Raw genomic sequence first — 25,618 nt, 5'->3', positions numbered from 1 at the left:
AATTGGCTGGAAAACCTGCTTCCATCCAGCCTGTGTATGGTGCCCCAGCTGTTTACTCCGAGGGTAGAGGAGCCTTCGTGTCGCTGCTGTAAGGGAGCCGGGCTTCTTTTGACCTCGCTGTCCGTCTGAGTAAACCGGTACATGCTTCACAGGTTCTGTGTCCGCTGGCCTAGTAGTCAATATAACGGTTCAAAAACCGACCTGGCCCCGGCGCGCACTGAACCATACGCAGATTTCTCAAATCAGATGAAAATAAAATTCCCCTGTAACCTCACAGCACCTGCACCAGACGCACCACATGAGGCAAAATGGCTGATGATGCAGGTGCACACTCTCACTCGGCTTGCTTATTTTCCTGGGAGAGGCCGTTTCAGGAAATTTGTATGAGCCCAAGAAAAAATATGTATGCTGCTGAAGCCTACGGAAGTCATACCAGAATGTTTGTTGATATTTCGTTTCTTTTTTTTAAATCAACATTTCTCTTAGCAGCATATTGCTACCAATTAAAAATGCAATATGCATTTTGAACCAAATGAACCATCGTAACAGCAGGAGCGCGAAAAGGGATTATTAAATGTACTTACATGGCAGTTAGGGCAAAATCCTCCATTTGCTAGATTCTTTCAACATATTCAGCAGACTGATTCCATTTGGTTATTATTCATGAGATGTCAGAGACATAAAACACTTACAGTACCAGTCAAACGTTTACATGAATGTATCATTAGTATGAATGTTATATTCATTTTGGGCATTAAATTATACATTTCAACAGTTTTTTTTTTTTTAGCGTAGAATCATCATTCAGCATAGAGCTTCAATTGGTTTTAAAAATTTTATGTCGATTGTTTGTACCATATGATGCCAAATATATAGAGTACATACCCTCTGCTAATATTAGGTTTAAGTCACTTTAACCTAATATTAGTAGTTTCTCTCTTCTTACCAGAATTGGTAGAGCTGTTTGAAATTGGTTGGGTTCATAGCACTGACCAGACTTCTTAAGATTAATCCACATATTCTCAATAGAGATGTGGTTGGGTCTTTTTCAACAGCTAAATGTTAGCTTGTTTTTTATCATTGCCAAACTAGTTTTGATGTTTGTTCAGGAGCATTGTCTATGTCAAAACACCTAGTCATGTCTAAATTTCAATTATCTGACCTCCAAAAAAAGGAAAGAAATTAGTTGAATTTGCTAAGAAGAATCCAGTATTCACCAATCTTAAACACTCTCACAAACTGGACCAAGAAAGAAACACCAGCTTCAAACTCAGCACTTTTTGAAGCAGAAGTGAAAAGACCGACATTCTCGGTTAAGTCAAAGATTGAGCGGCTTGGTCACGATAACAGGATGAATGTAATGATGAGGCTTTTAAAACTGCACAACTATAAAACATGGTAACCGTAGCATCATGGACAGAGTTTGATTTACCGCCAGAAGTACAGGTGCACAAAGTGAATGAATGTAAATACTAAAGACTGAGGACAATCTCCAAACTCCTCACAGAAAATCAACATTGTTGAAACCTTGAACAGAACTGGGATAATCATCCCAAACAAACATTGTAATTGGTTTTGAAAGCCATTCATGCCAGAGATGAGTGTCTAAAGGCACTGTGGGTAAACGCTGCAGGTAGGTGTGTTCACACGAGTTCAAGGAAAGTGTAAAAGAGGGGGGAAAGAAAAGACTTCTAATTTTGTTGTTTTTGAGTTTTGTCAAAGCAAAAAGCCAAACCCATCATCAACTGTGGCATGATCTGCCGCTGTTTTTGTTTAAACCCAAACCACTCGGCTAGAAACAACTGTGCTCTTAGAAACCAGCAATTTAGAGATCAAAATGAAACCGCAGCAAACAGCACAAAGACTTGTCTCAGTTCCAGTCTTAACATAGTTGTTCATCTTTGTAGAGACCCATTGTTTCCTTTCAAACCCATTGCAAAAATAATGACGCAATGCAAGCAGGGAGTTTAGCCAACAATACACTGCCTCCATACAAGAGACTGGCATGCCATCTGCAGGAGCAAGGTGTTGCATAATCACCTGCTTTTTGAGTGTGTACACAGACAATTTGGTAATTGTGCCTCAAAGATAAATTGGGATCTGTTAACCAGCTGTGACACATAAAAACACAGTGGGATTACCACAGGGGACGATTTTTGTACTCTTTGTCACCGAGGTGAGGGTTGTCATCACAGCTTGTAGTGACATGCATGATCTCACAGCTCCACAGGTAACAGGGTGGTCCTGAAAGGCTCCAATGGGCCCACATGGAACATTAAGAACTGAAGGAAGGTAAGAGCATTTATCTATATACCCAGCTTTATTGTAACTAGAGCTGGGTCTTCGTTCTTCGGCAAGCATTTCCTTACTTCCAGTTTTTCTTCTTCTTCTTTGCAGTGGAGGGCGTAAACGGTCAAGTTGTGTCCGAGCATCAGGTTTACGTAGTTGTTATGGGGTCCTCAACTCTAGTCCCAGAATCCCAGTGTCCTTCAACTCCAGTACACCTGAAACAAGTGACTGAATTATCTCCCCGGCATGCAATGAAGTTCTCCAGTCTTGCTAATGACCTGATTATTCAACTCAGCTGTGAAAGTCCAGCTTAACAAGAATTTTGAAGTAATAGGGATGTCGTGTTGGGTCTCTAGGACGAAGTCAGAGGGCTGGCGGACTGGGATGTTAGAGACTGTTGGGTGCCCTAGGGTCTGCTGTCATTTGGGGAGAGTCTCTAACAAAATTATCCATATGAAGATGGATATTTATACTAATTCTTGTTGTTAAAGTGGATCAACCTATGTCAGACTGGATGGAGAGTACCCAAAGAGGAGTGCTTTCTTCCACAGTTCTGTTTTTGTCACATTTAGTTTTTCTGTTTGGGTTGTACAGGTCTTCCCATATTCAGTTCTTTTCTCCATGTTTATTACTGATGTTAAGGTTGTTGCCAAACTAGGCTTAGTTTCTGAGTTTATTCTTGTCTTCTGTTTCTTGTTGAATTTATTTAGCTCTATTATTGTAAGGCCTTTTCTCTTTTTAGTTCTTCGAGCCTCCTGTGGGTTAGTTAGTTCACTGCCTCAGTTTCACTGCTATTCTCCCTGCCACAGCTGTTACACATCTCCCCCGATTAGCTTATCCAGTTGTCTCACCATTTTCAGTATTTAAGCTCCTGATTTTTCAGTGTTCTCCAGTGGGTTCATCCGTTTCTATGCCTGTTTCGCCATCCATGCTCTACATTTTCACATTTAAAGAATGTGAAACATTAGGAGCTTTTTAAAAAAATAAACGCCTAATTTGAGCAGCTGTCTGCGCCTTGGTTCTACCTCGACTACACACATCATGGCAGTTTTGAGCTTCATCCATCTTCCCATCAACTCCGACCAGCCATCTACTGCTGATGAAAAAAAAAATCCCTCATCATTTCACATATTGGCCAAAAAGGCTCAGCATGAATCCCATCATTCCTCATGGTTACAGAATCTCTCACATACAATTCCAGTAAAGAAAACAGAAGTTTGTTGCTGGGAACATGGCAAAATGTGAAATAATTCAAGGTTGCAAATACTTTTTAAATCCATTGCCATAAGTCTGTTGAGGCTGAAGCTTTGAATAGAATGACACCCAGTTTAACATCATCCAGGGATATAGTGTAATATGCTGCAAGGTGAAAGTCTGCATGTCCATTTGACATTCTGTAACACCACGACAGAATAATTTGAACTGTGAGAAGTATCCCTGGGTCTGTCCAGACAGATTCACCACAGCACGGGGTGCTTCATGGTAGCCTGACATTAAGCAACAGACCAAAAATGGGGGATGAAGTCAGGTCACAAAGCGCTGCATAAGTTAGCAGGATGGCATTATAATCCTCTTAACTGCAGTTATCAGCATCGAAAGAAGTCAAAATCTTTGGTTTAGAAGATTGCAAAATCAGCAACAAAGATCCTGAAATTTTCAGTGAATGAGTTTGAAAATATTTTGCCTTATGTGACAAAAATTTCTTCAATCTGTGTGTTTTTGTGACATCTAAGTGTTAGAGAGTGTTAGAGATTTGTTTGAAGCTGTTATTACTATTTATGAAGAAACTATCCTGGCCAACCTGACGCCATGTAAAACTGTAATTGACCCCTAATTCATTGATGCATTGCAATGCAATGTATCTATAGAAAGGTTTTATTCTCACACAGCGATGCTTTAGCTCGGAGTGGAATGTGTGTGGGGTCTGAGTTGGTGACAGGGGTCTCTGTCTCATGCGGAAGAACAAATGAAGTGAGTAAGTGCAGAAAAAGAGCCGGCAGTGCCAAGGGTGGAAGGAGAATGTTCAACAAGGGATAAGATCAGTGTTTGATTAAGATCAGAAGACGATTGTGATTACTGAGACATAAAGCATAACTATTAACAGAGCCATGACAAGCCTGGGAAATTGCCTGAATAATCAATGGATCTACAGTTATATTTCATGAGCTAAAGATGTCACTGAGTGCTCTGATAAAAGCAGACCGGGTGGGAACTCTTCTTATTTGTAACAGCCGAGCGCGGAATAAAAATTTAAACACGCTGCACTTTTGATTGGCCTAATGACGGGCAAGGCAAAGGTGAGATTTTTCTATTTCCACTCTCATTCTCGGCCCGTCCTTTGCGGCGACAGGATGCTTGTAATGTTTTATTTAGTTCCATTCGTGTCCTTGAGCGGGGGCAGACAGAAAGCGGAACGAGACGGCTTCATTTTTCTCCCTCCAGAAAACAGAGAAAGGGAAGTAGATGAAATGTTTGGCTGGTATGCAGTGCTCATTCCTTTAGTCCTTGAGCGATGATGTGTAGACGTTGTTAAAAGGATGTCTTCAAGGAGACCTGAAAGTGATGAATTTTGCCATCAGAGGAGGTAAAATAAGAACTGAAAACCTCAAAAAATAATATTTACACTCACTTATAAGTATTCGTATCCACATTTTAATATAGTGTTGAAGAAAAAGGAAAAATAAATTTAAAACATTTGCACCAGTTAGCATTATGCTACATGGTCTTATTTGGTCTCTTGATGTGCAAACACAGAAAGTGTAATTGACGTTAAAAACAAACAAATCCTTCTGCTTCCACTTTAAAATTACACACAGCACGTCTTTTATGCAACATCTTATGTCTCACATCTATTGTATAGACATTGTAACAGTTTAAAGAGGAGAAAACATGACAGAACAGACATGAACAGTGCTGTTAAGGGGCTGCTTCATGCTTTATGCATGTAGGCACTTACTGTGTCTGTGTGCACACATGTGTCAGTGTCAGGACTTTCAGAGAATAAGAGAATTGCCAGCTATCATAACCAAGCACCTGTCAAATTATCCCTTTATTGCAATTACACCGCCTGCATTTCACCACTCAAGTCTGTCAAGCAGCCTGCGGTCTCTTGTCAAACCTTTGCTCTCTACCCCTCCTTATCTGTGAAAGAAACATGGCTTGAGTCCAATGAACTGGCGGGGTGTGTGTGCGTGTGTGTGTGTAATGAGACATGTCAGGAAAAGATAGCAGCAGAATGGTGGGGAGGAGTGACGAAGGAGGAGACAAAGAGGCAGGAGGAAGGAGGCCAGGTCCCTCAGCCTAACCAAAGCCCTACGTGATTTTGGTGAATGTTGCATCATTGCAGAGGAATGGAAAACGGGAAAGTCTGGGGATGTCAAAGCTAGAGTGCTGTTTAGCAAATAAAGCACTAGAAATATATATATATATATTTTTTCTCCACACATGTTACAGCTAAGGCATTTAAGCTCAAAAGATTATTTAAAGGGGAAGTATTATGTATTTTCCAAGCACATAGAGCCATTTTATTGCACCATCAAGTAGCCATGTTACCTTCAGTTCTTACAGAAACTATATATACACTGCTCAAAAAAATAAAGGGAACACTCAAATAACACATCCTAGATCTGAATGAAAGAAATATTCTCATTGAATACTTTGTTCTGTACAAAGTTGAATGTGCTGACAACAAAATCACACAAAAATCATCAATGCAAATCAAATTTATTAACCAATGGAGGCCTGGATTTGGAACCACACACAAAATTAAAGTGAAATAACACTACACGCTGATCCAACTTTAATGTAATGTCCTTAAAACAAGTCAAAATGAGGCTCAGTATTGTGTGTGGCCTCCACGTGCCTGTATGACCTCCCTACAACGCCTGGGCATTCTCCTGATGAGGTGGCGGATGGTCTCCTGAGGGATCTCCTCCCAGACCTGGACTAAAGCATCCGCCAACTCCTGGACAGTCTGTGGTGCAACGTGACGTTGGTGGATGGAGCGAGACATGATGTCCCAGATGTGCTCAATCGGATTCAAGTCTGAGGAACGGGCTGGCCAGTCCATAGCTTCAATGCAATTGCAGGAACTGCTGACACACTCCACTGCCAAACCGGTCATGCTGAAGGATGTTGCAGGCAGCAGACCGCTCTCCACGGCGTCTCCAAACTCTGTCACATCTGTCACATGTGCTCAGTGTGAACCTGCTTTCATCTGTGAAGAGCACAAGGCGCCAGTGGCGAATTTGCCAATCCTGGTGTTCTCTGGCAAATGCCAAGCGTCCTGCACGGTGTTGGGCTGTGAGCACAACCCCCATCTGTGGACGTCAGGCCCTCATACCATCCTCATGGAGTTGGTTTCTAACCGTTTGTGCAGACACATGCACATTTGTGGCCTGCTGGAGGTCATTTTGCAGGGCTCTGGCAGTGCTCCTCCTGTTCCTTCTTGCACAAAGGCGGAGGTAGCGGTCCTGCTGCTGGGTTGTTGCCCTCCTACAGCCTCCTCCACGTCTCCTGTTGTACTGGCCTGTCTCCTGGTAGCGCCTCCAGCCTCTGGACACTACACTGACAGACACAGCAAACCTTCTTGCCACAGCTCGCATTGATGTGCCATCCTGGATGAGCTGCACTACCTGAGCCACTTGTGTGGGTTGTGGAGTCCGTCTCATGCTACCACGAGTGTGAAAGCACCACCAACATTCAAAACTGACCAAAACATCAGCCAGACAGCATAGGTACTGAGAAGTGGTCTGTGGTCCCAACTGCAGAACCACTCCTTTATTGAGTGTGTCTTGCTAATTGCCAATAATTTCCACCTGTTGTCTATTCCATTTGCACAACAGCAGGTGAAATTGATTGTCAATCAGTGTTGCTTCCTAAGTGGACAGTTTGATTTCACAGAAGTTTGATTTACTTGGAGTTATATTGTGCTGTTTAAGTGTTCCCTTTATTTTTTTGAGCAGTGTATATCAAATACAACTTTAAAAAAATTGACTTCGCAATTTAACGCCTGTATCTCTTTAAAAACTTTGATTCTTTCTGAAGCTCCGCCTTCAGGAAGTCATCACAAAATTCATTAACCCTTTAACATTTTTACCAGAGCTGCACTGAGAAGTAGCTCACATAATGAGCTCAGCAGACCAGTTCCATCGGGTGCTTGCTAATTGCTGCTGGCTAGTCTGAAGGAGCTGAGTGGGAACGTTTCAGCAGAGGGCTGCTTTGTCACGTGGAAACTCGAAAGCTTGGAAAGTTTTCTGGGGTGTGTCTCAAAGACTAGGTCCCACCAAGTCATTTTGCACTGCTGAATGATTGCCACGGGAGATGAAAGTATTTGTCAAACATGCATGAAAGAATGAAGGCAACATTACATGTACACTTTTGGTGAGGTAATAACATAAAATGGAGTAAAACTCAAAAAAAGTAAATTTTACAGAATACTGCTCCTTTACCCTATTTTGAGTATAACTGTTTACTTAATGAGTGTTTGACAGCATGTCAGTTTCACAATCCAAGACTCTATTTTTATATATAAACACATCTGGGAAGTACCAGGAATGGATGCACATGGATCCTCCCAAAGCCACTTGTCAGAATACGTTCCTGTTTTTGTTCAGCTGTGCTCCGACCCCTGCTACCAACCTGCTGGGTGCTGAATGAAAAGGTTAATGTTCCCCTTGTCTTGTCTGTGTTCTCGCCTGTGCTTTGATTAGCTTGAAGCCAGAACCACTTTTTTCAACAGCGAAACATGCTGACCACTAACAATGCAATCACTGTGAGAATGAAAGATAAACTGCAGATGAATGTCAACAATACAGATGAGAAAAGTGGAGTAAAAGACCAGCATGCTGCTGTGCGGTACACGCACACGCACTCACACAGCATGACGGCTCATTACATCCTTTAATTTTTGCTTGTTTTCTCTGTCCTCCTGTGGAGGAACAAACAACAGGATGATCAGTCGATAACAGCACTCCTGATCACTTAAATTCTCAAGGTTAAATAAGTTTCTACTATTGGAGGCATTTCATTTTGGTTTTATTGAGTAAATGTCATCTGATGTAGCTTCTCCAATCAGTTCCATCATTCTAAAGCAGCAGACGCCGTTTCCCACCCGACCATGGATGGTGGTGTTTTAAGAAATCAGTGACGTTATCCCTTTGTGAATAGTGTACGGACATTAGAACCAGTTGTGTGGAATTTGTTACTTTTTCATCGTGATTTTGGTTAATTTTTTATTTCACCCACATGTTTCTTATGCACTCAGAAAAGTGTAATAAATGTCTACCTAAAAAACAATATGGCAACAAAACGACAATAAAACTGAACAGATTTTCAGAACTTCAGTTTTAAGTAAAAACTGATATAATTCAATTCTACTTAGTACTTTTGAGCTGATAGTATTTATACTTAAATAAGCAAAATGCAAGTGACAAATAATTATGATAATAATGATGAGCTACTGGTATTTTTTCATTATTATACTCAACTGTTGCTTGCTCCAGTAATCACTTTCTTTTTCTCTTTCTTGGAGTCTCCTGTTGTTCACTAACCTGGTCATTTTGTCTCCTTGTCATTTCTAGTTTTTACACATCTTTCAAATTGTGCATTTTGACTCCTTTCAATTTACAAACCGTAGAAATCAGCAATTTAAGGTAAATCACTCTAAAACATGCTAGACAGCAATGATGCTAAGATGGACAAAACCTTTCACTCTTTCGGTCACAGAGGAAGGCTGAGCTCTAGATTAGGAGTCATCCCAATAAGGCAGCATTTGGGTCCCAGTGTGGAATTGGCATTCGGTGCTTTCACCATCTTGAGGAGCCTAGCCTGTGACTTGGAGGCTGACTTGGCTGTATTTCACAGAGTTATTCAAATGTATCTCTTATGTCAAATCCAAATATGTTATAGAAAACACTTGTTTTATCACGTGTAAAGGTTTTCTTAAAGTTTACAAATGACGCAATATTTATTACAAACATCACGTGTCTATAAAAATGTATGTAAATAACATATCTTTTAAAAATATTAAATACTGTACATTCAGATTCTGTCTCTACACAGAATCTAAATTCTGTGTAAGGACTCATCTTTTTCTGCATTAGAAAAAGATGAGTTAGGAATTAGCAATTAGCAAAAACCTGATGAAACGGCACATTTACTGACCTCATCATAGCAACTACTTCTCAGTCCACAGTTGCTAAGGCATTGTTGTAAAGGCGTTATTGTTATGAAGGCGGAGTTTCAGAAAGAGTAGGAGCTTCTTCAAGAGGCAGAAACCAATTTCAAGGCATCAAATTTCTTTTAAGTCATATTTGATATGCACAGTATTTTTATAAGAACTGAAGGTAAGAGTGACTATGTGTCTGGAAAAAAGAAAACATCGCCCCTTGACTGTAAATGGATCAGTGGAGCTGCCACACAGGAATAGCTTTGCATACATTTCCTGTAATAATAAAATGCTTCTTTCTGCTTTAACTCCTCTCTGTCTTTAACTCCACACAGAGATGAATAAAACCCTTGAAAATATTTGCAACATAAAATGCAACCTGTACAAGAATACAACGGTCTTTTCTGCAAAACACTTTGCCGTCTCAACTTCATCTTAGATTTGGGCTGGGAAGTAATTCCTGTTGAAGTTGGATTTTTTAGCAGCCTGTTTAACTTTCTCCCCAGCTCCTTCTCCCAACAGAAGACTGCGCCGATCAACAGTAGAAGCGAGCGTGTCTAAAGGAAAGAAATCTCTGTGATATGTGGCACATGTGATGCAAGAGGCCTGAAATAAGCAGATTGAGAAACCTGAAGGAGAAACAACATGCAAGATCATGGGCCCCAGAAGGTTTGTCTGTCGGAGAATATATTTTCTGCAGCGTGGGCATCTGTTTCTTTTGCTGTGGATAACTGCAATATTCCATCTTGTTGCTTTATAAAAACTTCAACCTGGGTGAAGGAGTGCTTCTGTCATGGTTTGAACTTTCAAGTCATTCGTCAAAAATCTTATAAATATCCAAAATGCTCGCATCAAAGCTTTGCTGTGTCTGGTTTTAATGTTTGTACATGGCATTAGTGACAGAGAGAGAAAAATACTGCTCGTGTTTGAACTGGCTTCATGAAAAAAAGATGAAACACTCAGGAACTCCAAACATCTGAACACTGAAACCACTCTACACCAGAAGTACTCCCATTTGAGCCGAGTCATATTTCTGACAGCTGCTTTATAGCCGAATGGAAATGTATTTATTTATTTTTTTAACATTGCCTGGAAAGCATCAAAGCTGTGACATCACAGATCTAGAACGTGGTAAAAGGATTCGACTGTTAGTTATTATGCACTTAACAAATTAGGGATTTCCAGAAGGATGGCAAGAAGAGACGGGAGAGCAAGTGCTTAAATTTTGCCACACGGCATGTTGGAATATCTGCAAAACCATAAGTTGAAAGAAGGGGAAAAAAATCTTGACTAAAAATGTAAAAATCTTTACATCTCGACTGAAAATAAGGTAAAAAATTTTCACCTGAACAATAAAAACAAGAGTGACAATACAAATAGGTCACTCTTAATGAAGAGTATGAGGGCAGGTTTAATAAAATCATTAAAAGCAGATCTGGTGTGAATCAAAACACGCTGGAATTTGTATAATTCTTGAGCTGCAGTCGTGGGACGCATTAAATCAGTGCACAGGCCGCAAAAGACCCCCAGCCTGCACTTTGGACACCCCTTGGTTTGTGTTAGAATGGTCCAGTCAAAGTCCAAACCTAATTCTGGGACGAGAATTGAAAATTCCCTCCATTCTTTGTGTCTTAGCTATTTTTGAAAGATGAAATGTTTCCATCAGAAGTGGAAAAATAACCTTGGATTTCACAACTGTACACTAATAGATTTGCATTAGAGCTATCAGATGAAACACACACACAAAAAACATTTGGTTGGTTTCACTCTTTTATCCAATTTCAAGTCTAATCTGATCTTAATTGATAGTTGCAATTTAAGCTAGTTTAAAAAAATGTGGTAAACATTTTTTTAACCACACATTAGAGCCTTTTCTAACAGTATTCACTCTTAATAGTTACACAGATAATTCTGTTTAGTGGCCTTCCAGAGCAGAAAGAGCACTGCTTTATTAAATTCCCGTGATTCTCCAAAGCACACTCTTCATTTTAAGCATTAGCTCGGTATTATGTGCTTAACAGGGCAAAGAACGTATGTGACCTGGCCCCCAAACAGGACCGAAATGTTCCAGCGAGGCTGCTGAGAGTCCGGCCCTCGCAGAGGTAATGAACCTAAAAACTAATGCAATTCCTCTAATGGCTCTGACTGACCTGGAGCATAATGTGCTGTTGCTTGTTTAATGGCATATTCCAAACCATCCAGTGGGATTTGATTTTCAGATCAGGTCCTGAGTGAGTCATTAGGCCTGATAGGGACATGCAGGGGATGGAGGCAGCAGAAGGCTCGCAGCAGACATCTATCAGTCTTCCATTGTGAGCTCATGCATACTAATCTGGACGGCTCTGCGTTTGGCTTCTGAAGCTGTGCGGCTCCGAAGGCATCCCTCGTTTCATATTAGGTGGCCGGGGAAAGCGGTCACCATCGGAACGCAGCAGTTCTGAGACGGCAGAGAGCGAAGAGGAGCAGTTGGTGACAGTAATGAGAGGTGAAGGTGACCTAATGAGACAGTTGCAGCGTCTGTGTTTTAACGGTGGAGATATGTGGGGATGGAGAGGCTGAAAGTAAACCATATCTGACTTGCAACTGTAAGTGTGTCCATAAGTTATTTCCTGTAAAATACACCAGGGGTGATTATGTCTGAAGTTAGAGGCGTTGGATGACATATTAGAAACTCATTCTTACAGAATAAGAAAATGAACCATGAAATTACATTACATCGTCTTGTAAAAGTATTCATACTGACTCATGTTTTGCTACTTTACACCTGTCAGGATTTTTTTCTGGGTTTGTAGGTTTGTTCATTTGTTGTTCTGTGTTCCTTTGTATCCATACAGCAGCCTGAAAAGACCCAAATCTGATTGTTTTTTGTTTTTTTTGCCGATATGTGGCCTGTATTACGATTTATTTATGACAGTAACTTTGATTGGTTACTGTATTATATTTTATAGTGCAAAGCAAAGTGCTTTGTTGCTGATCGGTGTTATGTGAGTAAACTTGACATATTAAATTAAATCATTGTTTGGAAAGTGCCTTTTGTATTTGCAAAAATGATCTTTATTCTAAAGTGGGTTTTTATCATCTGAAACATTTGAGGATGACAAAAAAAGCAAAAAATTGGAAGGAATTTCTAATAGGAGACGCAGAGGGATTACTTCTCATATTTCTGTATATTCATGTCTTACATACAGACTGATTTTACTTGCATTATAAACCTTGGATCTAAACATCCGTGTCTCCTGTGGACACTTTTTCTTTATCAATCTATCAGTTTACTTATCGCTGCATGAAGACGCTTTGTGTCTTGTTTAAGCATGCTGACTGGACTGCAATGAAATTAAAACACGGACAGGGAGTAACATTGATTGCTTTCTGCTTATGGGAACTATTCATGAATTATAGATGAACTCCACCGCTTTTGTTTGTTTTTGCTGTTTCCATCCCATAGTTTTCATGTCCTAAAGAACATGTTCATACCCTTAGATGTGCTGTAGTTCCTGGACAAAAAGGTGCTTAAGGGGGAGGAAATGGCTCAAAGGGAAGCTGAGGAGTATAAATCTTCACTACGTTGCTTTCGCCCAATGCCATCGTGAATACTGCAAGACTGAATCAGTTTGATGGTTTCAATCTCCCAGGTTACATTCTGAAGAGTCACAGAAACCTCAGTTCTAAGTCTCATTTCAGGCGCAATCCTCCAGAGAAAAAGACAGGGCCCCAAGCTTCTGCCTCCCTAGACATGTTTTTACCCAGCTCAGAGTCTTAACCTCTCTTCCAGACGATCTCCCCGTTGAGCCTTGAGAAGCTTTGCACACATCCCGTCACCACCAGGTCTTGCCACACAAAACGAGACGCGCCGCTGCATCTGTAAGCAAAACTGCGCGGCGAAAGGAGAACGTCGAGAGCCCGTTTGCCCTGTCTAATTTGTGTTTCTTCAACTTAAAAGTAGTGCACTTGTGTTATGTTGATAAGTCGCGGGGAAAATAATTCATGCGCAATGCTCTCTGCTGGAGTTCCCCCACTGGGTTATGCATTAAGCTAAAGAGAGCCGGTGTCACAGCTGTCAGGCATCCAGGCAAGCCGCACGCTCCACCTGGCAGACTGACTGACAGCTGGGCTTCAATTGGCTGAAGGATGCCGTTTGATCAAGTGAAGTGTGTGTTTAACTGATTTCTTTAACTTCTGCTTGATGGCGTATTTTAAGGAGATGGCTCTCACTGTACGCCGACTGAGACACATCACTGTGGATCAGAACAGCTGAACGTGCCCAACTGGAGCTAATATCGCTGAAAACACACACGAAACTGGCAAAGAAGAATTTTTATTTTTACCAAAAGCAAACGGGAGGATTTCCTTTCAGCAAGAAAGATGTTTCGACACAGTAGCTGCGTTCCCATTAACCATAAAATTGCGTAAATTGAAATTACAAAAATAAATTATGGCAATTTTAAAACAAACAAAAAAAAACTAAAGTTTTGATAAAACATTTTTACACTAGGTGGGTTTTCAGCAGTATCAATACAATTTTGGCATGACACGAGTCATGTGATCAACAGCCGTCTGCTACTACTGACGAATACCAAGAAGAAGAAGAAGAATATGGCTGAATACAATTTCCCCAAAATGTTGCGTACTATAAGCGGTTTGTCGCTCCAACGCCAGGATGGCTGATAGATGATGAACGCCAGAACCTTGGTTGAAATATTTTTCATCTAACTATTTACAGCCATCTCTGCAAGGATTTGTAATGACGTATTGCATGAACGAACTTATTCCAGTACGATTTTAATTTCATTTCTTATGTAACGGAAACACCGCGGCTACGAAATTGTGTTGTTTTTTTGACATTAGCAGAAAACAGACAAACATTTGCGCTCAATAGAAGTGGAAACGCAGTAAGAGAAATTTCTAGATAAGTACAGTTAAAAGAAAAACTAGAAAAATATTCTTAATTTCAACATTTTTAGAGATATTTATTACTTAAATAAAAATCATACATCAAAATTATATTAAGTTTTAATAGTACTTTAAAGTAACACTTCAGGCTGGACACATTTTCACCTTCTTATATCAATGGAGTTAGAATAAACTGATTTATGTGGCAGTAAGGTTCATTAAAAAAAAAAGTAAAAAAAAGCTTTCTTTAGGCTCAAAAGTGGCTCTTTACATGTTCTTGTTGCTTAAATTAATCACTACTGCAAATCATGTGAAGTTGTGTGAAAAATTAATTACTAATGTACAAAACATGCATTCAAATTTAATTCATGAGAGTATAAATGAAAAGTTAATTTATCTTATTATGTGAAACACTTTATATAGATTAATTTCACACTGATATGTTCAAGCTCTCTTCTTCACGCTTTCAGTTAATCTGCTTGTAGCTAATGAAAATATGACATTTAAGATTAGAATATTATGTCAAAGCAATAATTAAAAAAATAAATTAGATGCAGAAATATGGGCTTATGCAGTAATTTTAAAATGGAACTTTTAATCTGACAAACAAGCCACAAGTGGGCACATATTGTGATTTAATGAATATGACTGTATATGTCAAATTACTTTTTTATTTGTTATTATACTAATTTATTAAACAGTGGCTGAAACCATAAAAAGTACCAGGACTTACCTTTCCTATTTCATGTGTGTCCAGCCATGATTCATGCTGTCCTCTGCACACAGCCCCTCCCTCACTCACTGATTAGCTCATAGCTTCCACCTGTGTGTCCTCCTGCTAGCTGCTGATTGCTGATGGCTCTCACCTGTGCTGTTGGCTCTATAAACTCCTGCAGAATCCAATAGCAAAAAGAGGTAATATGACAAAGAGGCAAGAGGAAGCCTGGATAAATATGCTGGATGCAGATATTTGATTCCCAGATGTAAAGATAAGCAGTATAAAACTAGTTTTGTTCCTGTTGCCATAAGTTTCCAAATTTGGCATAGGTTTAATTCTTTTTTTTTAATCTAGTCCTAATGAGGATACTGTACTGGGGGTTCAACTATTACGCAACAAAGTAAAATAAATGCCACAGGTTCAAAAATGCATGTGTTCTACAAAGATATTGTATTTTACCAACGGTTCTATTGAAACAGAGATAATTCAATTTAAAAATTGCAGGCCTCTGGCATAATACTTGATCCCTGAGGAAAAAGGGGACGTGATTTAGTTATTCTACAAATGGTCTTAAAGTATTGAGGAATGGACCATTTTTAATCCTGTTATTTATTGTGTCTACTGTAGCCAAATCTACCTAATGGTATAAATAAAACTGATTGCTCTGAATTGATTCAGTGCTAAGCTGTCTGTTTTACTGGTCCTGATGCGGTTTCTGTTAAGTATTAATAAAAACACCAGGATCATGGTAAATGGGTAGGTCAAGCTTCTCATGAGACGGGTCACACTACTGATGTGTGCTGAAACAGAACCACGCTTGACTTCAGTCAAGGGTACTTTCGTTAGTATTCAGTAAATTATGCAAGAGAGTAGAAAAACTTTTGAGACACCACACCAGCAATCGATCCCCGTCTCCTTAAGTTCTCTGAATATCTTAAGAATTTCTAAAAGCACTCGCGTGAGACATTGCTGACTTGATAGTTGAGTTTAGAAACAGCCAAAGGGTTTATATAGCAGAACTGCTTTGTGACAAAGGCCAATATTGACAGTGCAATCATTTAAAAAAATAAAATAAGATTACTGCTATGCGTTCTGAGCTGATCATTTGATCTTCTCTGGAGTTTTGAGAACTAACCAAAGACTCTTCGTGGGGTTAAGATCTAGGAAGTAAATACACAGCCCATCATTGAGGGTTCATCTCACTGTGCTTCCAAATCCACACTCACCCACCGGCTGCCAACGTTAAACAATCTCTACACTGGTGGAAACACAATTCTACAGTGCACGTCGCAATAGAAAATTACTGTGGATTCTGTTGGACGGTTTTAAACATCCTATAGTCGCTGAATCTTTCTTCCCTACATGCTCTGAGTTTTCAAAGGAGGAGTAATATTTTCCGATGTATGGTGCCATTTATGGCATAACAATGTAACTTGTATTCAGTTGTTGTAAAAATGCTGCATATGTTAGAAATAACTTAAACAAAATTAGACTTAAACATTTGACGCCTTAAAATTGGCCTCTGTCTCTTTAAGAAGCTCCTTGCCACGAATCTGGGGGAGGTGTGTGTGTGTGGGGAGGGAAGGGACTCAGCTGGAACTTGAGCACCAAGGTGGAGTTTGGGTAAAAAGGTGTCATTACGACTGTCATTACAACAAGCGCTTCGACACCCCTAAAACGGTTGCCATGGAAGACTGAAGGATTTCTCAAATAATAGAATCCAAGTAACTTTCCAGATATGTTATAGAAGTCTCCAACGTAGCTTTTACATAATATCCCCCCTTTAATAATAGGGAATACAGAAAATGTGACGCATTTCATGCTAAGCAATCATGGCTACATCTTTTTCTTCAGAAGTAACAACTTCCAAATAATTAGTTACATCTGCCCATTTACTCAGTCTGTTAATTAGGTTAATGCTGGTTGCTTTTGTAGCTTTTCCTGTTTTCATGATTTGACTATGCTGAAAAAAAGATTGCTGCCCATTTGTTCCAGTGGGGTAAATGCAGTGAACATGATATGTTGTTTTTGCATGGTTGTCAATAAACTCTTTTTGCAATGACTAATTTCCACAAAATCTAAAATCAAGTCAAACTCAAGCCTCAAGGTTCGCAAAATGCAACTATCGTGTTACTGCCAAACATTCTGGCCATGACTGTGGATTGTCCTACGCCAGCCTGCCAGACCCTAAACTAACCCTGCTGATGAAATAATTACTGTTGCTACTGTGCTGTGGCCAGAAATCGTCTGGCACTCGGTGTTCACAGTGTATTAAACCCATTAAAGCGTTAAGCAACACAGTGTTTATGAACCATAAATCCACAGTTGTCACCGAGCCAAACAGAGAGCAAATTAGTCACAATAAATGCTCTAAAGCTTCTTAAAAAAAAATTACAATTGGGAACAGTTTTCATTTTAACAGGAGAAACAAAAGCCAGCTGCATTTCTTAAAAAATAAATGTCAGTCTTTTGTGATGAACTGTCACGTTGTCTCATATCGTCAGAGTTGCGGAGATTAAAGCGCGAACAAGAACACATGTCAGGGGATTTTAAAATCCCCTGCGAGGGTTTCTTTAAAAAAGTCCTATTAATGCCATCTTGTTCTGCTCCTATTAGGTGTTCGCTCTGTGCCTAAGGAGCTTTCTCTGTCCTTCAGAAATGGAACATAAGTACCAGTCAGTTCATTTGCACAGATTCTGGGAGCATACGCAGAAACAGATGTACGGCGTGTCATTTCTCTGCCCTGAGCTCTGCTGCCGAGCCGTTGGCTGGGCGCTGTTTTTACTGCTCCAAGCGATGCTTTCAGGCATTTCCATTAAGTTAATGTAATGTGGCACGCTGCGCTAAAATTGACTCAGTCGTTACAAACGTGGTAAAAGAACATAAGGGAAACAAAGAGTTTCTTAAAGGAAAATGGTAAAGATGCTTTGAAGCCATGCAGCTCTACGGTTGTTCATACGAACTCGTGTTTAGGTTTCACAGGCTGAAAAAAAAGAGAAGCAATGCAACCAGGTGGATTCCAACATAAAGGCAAATTCTTTAGTAAGCTACAGGGATTATTAAGATATACTGTCACCAATAAGATGGGAGCACTCACCCCTCCGTTCCTTTGTTTTTTCATATTTTCCATTAGACATTTAAATTTAAGTTGGCTGCCATTTTTAAAATGGTCTACAAATATTGGTATAAGAATTGTTACCAAAATTCACAACTTTTAATTTTTTGATACCTCATATCTTCTCGACTTTGGTCAAGATACAACTTTAAACTAATAATGTATCAGTTTACAGGTTGAGCGACAGTTGTTGTTAGCTTTAGCCTCCACTAATTTTTTTTTACATGTATTTAGCCGTTTAGCGCTAGCAGAGCTAAGACTTTTGTTGGTTAGCTGTTCCCACCACAAGTAATATCGACAGATTATTTTTGTGCAAACACATATACTCTCCATTACACTCATTATGGCCAGATACAGGAAACAAGATCAAATAAAATATATTTGTATGGTTCAAAAATATGAATAAAGGTGCATGGTTTGACACTGTCTTGTCCACCTTGAAAAATTGCGGGTCTCACCAGGGCGTGAAGGGGGTACCTCATGTTCCTAATGCCGTTGATCATTATAGCAGACAGGTGGAGGGTAACCGGGTAGCCATGACTCCACTACGCCGGCCCATTCTGCATCTCCATGGTGTTAAAGTCAATGTTATCCCAGAGGATGAAAAGCTGTGCTTCATTCCTCCTCCAGCTTTGGTGAGTGAAATAATACTTTTATTGGTGGGACTGGGCTGAGCGGTTGATCAGTGTTTGTCGACTGTCAAATCTAAACACAGTTAGGAAGGGAGCGGTTCTCTGAATGTGATTTATTAAGTTACCCAGTTTCAAGCATAATCTCCAGGGAGACATCGTTATGGTTTATTAGTGGTTATGCTTCTGGTTTTCAGACATAGCTACTGTTTGGAAGAAAGCCCAGTGGAGACTCTTCCTCTTGCTCAAACAAGTGATATGTTTTTCATGCTCTACTACATTTTAGGAGATAAAAATGCTGCTGAAAAACTGGTTTGTTACAGACAACTTCTATTCATTATGAAGGAAAACAAATTCTGCTGTCTTCAATAGGACTAACTACAAAATAAATATAGAACAAAGTGTTTTTATTCCAGCTTATCTGGAGGAGGTCTCTTTTTTTATTATTTTGTTTTTGCTTTTCCAAAAATCACCGCGGAAAATTGGTTCATTTACTGCATTTAGAAAACACACTCAAAACAGCAGCTGTTACAAGCCACCAGACTGCATCTTTATTGGTGTTCCACAGCCTCTAAGTGCAATTAACAGGCACTCACAAGGAATAAACAGGGCTTAAAACAACTGTTCAAGCCTGGCTATGGAGCTGACTTCTGTATTTATATCAGACGTATGAGCTTCAAACACAGTGACCATTTTCCAACTGCAGATAGCAGCAGAGCCAGTGAGTGATTAAAAATCAAGAAGTTATCATGTGTATTGGTCTTACTGGTAATGGAGGATAATGTGGATTTTGCAGTAAAAATTATGACTAGATCATAATTGTATTTTATGTATTTTATAGTGGTGCAGTGGAAAAACATTTACTCCTTCCTGATTTCTTGTTCTTGCTTTCTTGCTCCAAGAAGCGGTTATAAATAGCAGTAAGGAGAAGCACTGTTGTAATTGTGCTTCTCCTTAATGCTAAAGAGAAGCATTAAGGAGCCTCCTACCTTTTTCCATGGGTGTGTCAAAAAAGGTATGAGGCTCTTAAAGAGACAGACCAATCTCAAGGCTTCAGATCCAGATATGATAAGTCTAATTTCTTTAACATTGTTTTTGATATAGAGAGCATTGCAATAACTATCACAAGTATCATAGCTACTTGGTTGTACTATAAAATGGTGCCCTGTGCCTGCAAAATACATAGGTAAATCCCTTTAAAAGGTTATGACGGAAGCATTTCAAACCACTTTAATTCATCAGGTCTCATTCTGTTTTAAGGAAGCAGCTTTGCTTTAACTGAAGCAACAGAAGGAAACTTAGACACTTTCAGAACAATCAGCTGTGTATGTCGCACATTTTCCATTTTAAAAGAGCTAATAGTATAGGCAGGTGTACTTTGCAGTGAACACAGAAGAAAAGGAAACAAATATGCTTGTTTTTTAATAATATATGTGATATTTTTTAGATTAGTAAGGGGTTCTTATTAGATATGTGGTTGAAATTTCTCCCTTCATGCCCTCTGGAACTATTATAAAACCAACCCAGGCCTAAACAACGTCTGTGGACTTAAAAAAAAAAAAGGAAGTTGTTGTTTTTTTTGGCTAGCTTAAGGTTTAGCATGAATCTGATTAAGATGCTGATGCGTGACCTTAAACAGGCGGAATCCACCACATTTATCTTTAAATGTTCATCATCAAAAACTGTAAATACTTCATCACGGTGCTGTACAGTATGTTAACATCTCGGAGGTGATTATATTTGTTCTCTGACCTCCATGTTTACACCAGCAGGCGGATGCGCTTTTCTCATCGCCGTCAGACCAGATGAGCCTCAACTGCACCAGAAACATTTTTCAAACGGCAGTTAACGGCTGACCCGACGTGACACCAGTAATTAAAACGCAACCACGTATAATGATCATAATAATAATGGAGGACGATGTGGATTTTACAAAAAAATGTAATAATTCAACCTCGGTAATGACCTCAGATGAATAACCAAAGCTTGTTGAAAAGCTGGATGCCACTTTTAAACAAGCATTTTAGGGGATTTTAAAATCCCCCAAAATCTTCAGGGGATTTTTGTAGCAGTCCCTCAGACCCGAGAAAACACGGAGAGCTTCGACGGGTGCAGTAGATTTGTATTTACTTCTTTCGAAACCAAGTTTGTTGACTAGCACTGAATACACCGTGCTCCAAATACACCGTGAAAACAAAATACATTTTCTTAAGTGGCTTTGTTTGACACAAAACATGAATACATTACATAAAAAACGCTAACTTCACAAACTAATGCAGTACTAAACATGTACCTCGCTCCGCTGTCCAAGGGCTGCGAAGTTTATGGCGGTAAAGTCCGTGTAGTGCTGCTTTTAGCCTTTAGCCGGTTCTGAAGAATGTGCGCTACAGTCCAGAGTCATACAGATGAAGAATATCCTCCTCTTCCTCTTGTCCGTGGGATATTTCAGCCCAAAGTTCTGACTGACAGGAAACTAGCAACACTTCCTCTTATTTTTCGCTTTAAATGAAGGTACTAACTCAAAGTGAACCAAACTACAGCGCCCCTAGTGGGTACTATGGGTAGCAACCTACAAACAGCATAAATAATGGAATGGGCATTTACAATTTTAATGATTTATTGTGGAACTCAGCCTCGGCATACTGAGACGCAGCGGATCCTTTGCTAAGTCAAGCTGTTGCTCTCTATCTTAACCTCTGGTCTTTACTGAGGTAGCAGTGAGCCGAGGTGAGAGATAAAAGCCTGTTCTTTATTTTTTCTTTCCTTCCATCATCCTCCGTCCCCCTACCGTCTCCTCCTCTCCCTCCATCTCTTAAGGGCTTCTTTCTAAAACGGGGCTTGGGAGAAAGTCTGAGCACAAAAGCCGTGCTATCAAGTGACAGGTGCCCTTGTTGTGCCTTTAGCTCACGCTGTGAACAAGCTCCGGGCCAGCACCTTCATAAAACATGAAAGAACTTGACATGTGTCCAGAGTTCTCAAATACAGTTTCAGGCTTGCATCGGGCGCCTTGAGCAGACGCGGACACATGCAGGTACAACCTCATAACACGCTCGCACAGTCACAAAGCACATGTCTGAGGAAAAATAAAAAATACTTTAGGAGGGATTGGCATTTAAAATGTGCTGCTGTGGTTGTGTTATGCTGCTTTTTTTGCTGTTGTTGTTGTGGAGGGCGGAAAGTGGCCCAGTTACTCTTGCATAGCCGCCGCCACCGCAGAGAATCGATGAGGTGCATGAGATTTTAACAACACAGCAGACAGCTTTGTTTCTTCATGCTACAGGGTGTAAATGCGCCTGTTTACATCCATGACGGAGCTAATGTTACATTTGAAGCTGTGATTGGGCTTGTCGGATAACAGTTTTGACAGACTGGCTCAGTAATCATTTTTACCATGACTGACATTGGATTTGATCTCAGTGCTTAGAGGCTCTCTGCAATAACCCTTTAAACGCCTGACAGGAGCGTCGGAAAATTCTGCTCTTTAAAAATCAAACTGTTTACTAAATGCTTTTTAAGAAGATGTATATCTATACATCTATAGCCATATAAACAGTGGCTGAGAAATTACAACAGTTCTGATCAGGATAGATTTCTTTTAAAATAGGTTCAAGTCTATATGAAGATTCAAATTCAGCCACATTCGAGAGTTTTTGAGCATGAAAATCCAGGCTTGAACTAGGCCACTTTCATGGATATTCAGAGGTAAACTTGCCAATGCAGAAGGTTCAGTTTAGAGACTTCAGCCTCCATGTGGGGCTTTGTGGAAATAAAGCAACACTCCAGGTATGTGTTTGATAAGATTATGAAATTATATAAGGCTCAAAGTTGATTAGGTTTTACATAATACCATCCCTAAAAAGCAGAATTTATGTTTCCGTCAGTTATGGGAAGGTGTCCAGTTCAAGACCATCGCAGTACTGCCACCATGTTTCAATATTGATATGATTTGCTTTTCTGAAAGATGGAGGATGTAACTCGATTCACATCTTCCAGAAGGTTCCACTTTAGTCCAAAGATTATTTTGCTAAAAGCCTGAGTAACCATCAGGATATTTTTTTTAATCAAATGTGAGACTGACCTTTGTGGTCTGCTGTAGTTTTTGTCTTGGAACTCAACCATGGATTTAATTTTGTTAACTCTGTTTCTCTCTTGTTGTTAGTTCATACACACTTCCTATATGTGAAGCAATTACAGAGCTGTTCATTTAGCAGAACACACTTAGACGCAGAACTGAATGATATATTGGTGTTGGAAATTGTCTCACCTAGTTCATGTTGTCAGACAGGCTCTATTTTGGTTATTTCTTGAATTTAAAAAAAAAAAAAAATCAGGTCTACATGTGTGGTTAGAGACATTGAAAAAAAAAAAACAAAGTAACTAATTTATGGTTTAAAACTGTCTTGGTTTTGTAGAGTTCTAGGTTGGCTTGTGTAACCTGTGTTGCATTCTAGGATTTGTAGGATTTGAAATAATCCAAATTAAAATCAATCCAAGTGATCCCTTTAAAACTAGATTCGTCTGCTGGAGGAGGTGGCAATTTGTAAAAACACAGAGACAGCTAGATGGTGCAAAAATTGGTGAGTTGTATTAATATTTACAATATATACGAGTTAGTCCACAATTTAGAGTCCAAAAGAGTTCCTTATACCAAGGCAGTCAACCAGTCTTTGTTGATGATGAAAGGGAAAAAACAAAATAATAATAATCCAGTTCCTTCAATGAAGACTTGTTGGGATGAATCTCCAACCAATTCGAAAGAGTTTCCTCAGATAATAGGTGTTGTATTTCCGGATCCGCTTAAACGTTAGCTCGCCAGTCTGGTCAGCATGAAGCCAGACAATCCTTGCTGTATTCCAGACCCTTCAGCCACTCCTTGAGCAGGGGATCTGCAATACACCTGGCCTGTGTAAACAGGCCTAAATAATCAATTTACATGTGCATGTATTTTCTTATAATTGCAGGAGTTTACATAATAATTAAATGCAACTTATGCAAAACAGTATTTTTACACAACAATAGTTTCAGTAAGCATTTCAATTTGAATGTGCTTTAGATCGATGTATAATTACAACAGGCTGAGGAGACTAGTGCTAGCATGCTAGCTCCCGAGCAAACACTCACCAGTTCCCTCTTGACCAACCGTGATCTTTTACAACGTTCGGTTGATTAATCACCCGTCTGCAAGTTAACAGAGGCACACGATTGAAGAATATACAATAGATATCTGAAAACCGCTTTGGGAACAGACCAGAAGCCTACCTGTACGTCAGGGTCCGACAGCGTTTCCTACCTAAGATGCGGTTAGCAGCCATATAAGCCGTAGCTGTCAATTTAGGACGCTGACGTGCAGCTGTCACATGACGTCAAACCCGCGCGAGAACAATGTTGTTCTCACCTGGTTGGTGTTAAATAAATTAAAGAAAGGGGGATTTTAATTAAACTTTTAAACAAAAATAAATTAAATCTAACAAAATAAAAAATAAAATAACTAAATCTAGTATAGAAAAATTATCCTGGTTACACTTGGGAGAATTTAAGTTTTACTACGGTTATCTTTGTCTTATTGTAAAATTGGTTTCATAAAACATTAGTTAGGAGGTGAATACCATTTCACTTCACTGTATGTTTGACATTATAGGGTTAAATCAACTGCTGATCTGGACTAGAGAATCCGGATTTTATCTGAAGCCAAACCAAGCCTTACTTGTAACAGACATGCAGCTTTTTTAAGCAGAAGAAACTATAAACCAGATTAATTCTGCGTTGCCCTCCTATCACCCCGCTGTCAGTTTCCCCCATTAAATTATTCACTCTTGAATTTTTTTCCCCCCTCCATCTGCCGCGTATCGCCGTGCAAACTTTCCGTGACCTTTCGCGATCCCCCGCGCAGTCGCGCACGAAATGAATTATTTATAGCGCCGTCACGTCAAGAGTCATTGTTTACATCATGCCGTAAAATCATCTAGCAAGGCAATCAGATGAAGCCCAAGGTTCATGTGTTCTTCCACCGCTGCTGCCATTTAGCATATGGTGGGAATCACAGTAAACGTTGCTGCGAGTGACATTCGCACCACGTCTTAACAGCAGAACATCTACATGCTGCAAACGGTTCGGCGTCGACACACAGCAGCGCGACGGCATCCACTGAACCAGCATCTTTGTTAAAACGACAGATGTTCATTACAAATGTTTGGTTTCGTGTGTGGCACGCCATTGTCATCGTAATTCACGGTGACAACATTTAGCAGGCCACACCAAACTCAATGATTGTAGGTGGAGTCTAATTAAAACTGGAACGTCAGGCTGTTCAGGAACATGACTTCAAGGGGAAAGGGTTGCTTTTGATTAGAGTCTGGGTTTTGTGCTTACAGCAATTAAAAAGGAAACTGCCAGAGAAACCAACTACAGGCGGTATATCTAGGAGCTGAATAGAAGCAGATTTCTTAGCCAGAAGAATAGCCCCTCAATTTCCAACATTTTCACATTTTGTTGCAACCACAAACCTTTAGTGTATTTTATTGTAGCTGTGTGTGAAGTGGAACGAAAACAGATGGCTTATAGGATGTTTATACCAATAAAAACATTTAAATTGGGAAATTTACTTATGTTTAATGCTCTTTACTCTGGAAATAAAAACATGTGCCACCAAAAGTCACCTAATTAATTCATCAGAGTACACCTGTGTGTAAATTAATCTCAGTATAAATCCAGATGTGAAGGCTTTAGCGGTTTGTTGGTGAACATTCGAGAACAAACATCACAAACGATTAATCATATTAATCACGATGAATTTGTTATTGAAATAATTG

At 39.7% G+C, this 25,618-nt stretch overlaps 1 long non-coding RNA gene across 1 annotated transcript; it reads right to left on the bottom strand.

Annotated features, from left to right (window-relative positions):
• Nucleotides 1-23,698: 23,698 nt before the first annotated feature.
• Nucleotides 23,699-24,104, bottom strand: LOC111609999. Its single transcript, XR_002753444.1, has 3 exons — nt 24,069-24,104; nt 23,931-23,987; nt 23,699-23,711 (listed from the first exon to the last, which is right to left on the bottom strand). It is a non-coding gene; the product is annotated as an uncharacterized LOC111609999 (long non-coding RNA).
• Between the last annotated feature and the right edge of the window lie 1,514 nt (nt 24,105-25,618).

Source organism: Xiphophorus maculatus, chromosome 11 (genome assembly GCF_002775205.1).
Source record: "Xiphophorus maculatus strain JP 163 A chromosome 11, X_maculatus-5.0-male, whole genome shotgun sequence".
Lineage (NCBI taxonomy): Eukaryota > Metazoa > Chordata > Actinopteri > Cyprinodontiformes > Poeciliidae > Xiphophorus > Xiphophorus maculatus.
Note: the sequence above shows the minus strand (reverse complement) of the source record. Positions and strands in the feature narration are given on the sequence as shown.